The sequence below is a fragment of the Austrofundulus limnaeus genome, unplaced genomic scaffold (genome assembly GCF_001266775.1).
Source record: "Austrofundulus limnaeus strain Quisiro unplaced genomic scaffold, Austrofundulus_limnaeus-1.0 Scaffold117, whole genome shotgun sequence".
Lineage (NCBI taxonomy): Eukaryota > Metazoa > Chordata > Actinopteri > Cyprinodontiformes > Rivulidae > Austrofundulus > Austrofundulus limnaeus.
Window position 1 is genome coordinate 177,404 of NW_013952519.1, and position 1,834 is coordinate 179,237.

The following is a 1,834-nucleotide window of genomic DNA, read 5'->3' on the forward strand; positions in this document are numbered from 1 at the left end:
TGGTTGGTTGGTTGGTTGGTTGGTTGGTTGGATGAACAGATGGATGGATGGTTGGTTGGTTGGTTGATTGAATAGATGGATGGTTGGATGAACAGATGGTTGGTTGGTTGGTTGGTTGGTTGGTTGAACAGTTAGATGGTTGGATGAACATTTGGATGAACAGGTAGATGGTTGGATGAAGAGTTGGATGAACAGTTGGTTGGATGGAAACAGCAGAGGTTTTGGACTCTGTTTAGTTGCAGAACATGAATTAAACTCAGCTCATCGTTAATAACAGGAGGCTGACATGTGAAGGTCTCACTTCGGGACTAATTGAAAAGTCATCAATCATCTGCAAACTGTTTGACCCGGTTCAGCTCCTGCTGCTGATCTGGACCAGGTCAGGTTCTGAACAGAATCCATGTGACCTGAAATGGATAACAAAACACAGCAGACTCTCACAGGAAGATTTCAGCTGCTTATCTGATCCTAGCCTGTTGCTAGCTGTCTTTTGACTACTTTAGCTTTTAGCTAGCATTATATTTGTTTAGGTTTTGCTACTTTAAGCTAATCCTTTATCTTTTTGCTAGTTTTAGCTAACCTTTCTCTAAATTTAGCTTTTTGTTATTTTTAGCTTTTCATCTGAGATTTTACTGTTTTTGATCAGGCCTTTGTTGTTTTTAGCTGTTAGCTAGCCTTTTGCTACATTTAGTTTTTGATATTTTACATAACTTTGTGTTGTATTTAAAGCATTTGCTAGCCTTTTTCTACCTTTTAGCTTTTCGCTATGAGTTGAAAGCTAACAGTGCTAACCTGTGCCACGCACTGATTAAAAACTCCTATAAAACAAAGTAAAACTGTGTTTTTTGAAGGACGAGCTGAAGACTCTTCAGTAAGCTGTAGTTTTGAGTTCATTTGTTTATGTTTCCTTCTTTTCCTCGTCATATTTTTTTTATTCTGGCGTCCCGGCGGCTTTGGGCCTGCAGAGCAGCTCAGCAGATGTTGGGAATCACAGATGAGCACATGGTTCTCCTCACATATGTCGCACGGTCAGGAAAGAGTTCTGCTCTGATTTATTCATCTGAGTGAATAATGGAAAGTCTCTGTTTGGTTCGTGGGCCTTTCAGTCCAGCTCCTGAAGAACTGATGTCGGCGTCAGGACAAATATCACTCAAGTCACCATGTTTGTCGGCGCAGATGGAGGCGGCACTGACGAGATGTTTGACTGATGCAGAACTTCTGAAACATGGAGCCATCAGAACTTTTTTAATTGAGTTTGAAACTATGCCATAAATAAATAAATAAATTCAACTCTGCGGTTTTTCTACATTTTTTTCATAGATTGATTAAGAATCCTGAAAGAATTTGTAGTTATTTCCACAACTATAAAGACTTGAAGGAATGCATGTCGCCCACCATCTTACATTTCAAAGTTTTAAAGACAAAATCATCAAAACTCAGTGTTCATGTTGGGGTTGACTCAGCTGAAACTACAACAAACATTTACTAAATATCTGTTTTAAAAAATTGGCTAAATTGGTTAACTTCACTTCCTGTTTTATTTTGAAGAACCTGCTCCTCTGTTTACATCTGTTTCCTCCTGTTTAGTTAGCACCACTTCCTGTTTTATTTTGAAGAATCTTCTGTTTGCTTTTGTTTCCTCTTGTTCAGTTGTTTGGTTAGCACAGGGGTCTGCAACCTGCGGCTCTGGGGCCACATGTGGCTCTTTGGTCCCTCTGCAGTGGCTCTTTGAAAATGTGACCAAACACAACAGATTTATTATTTTTTTTGTTTTTTATATTTGAAGAAATTTATAGTTATAGATTAGTACTGATATTAGAAAACAACACTAGAG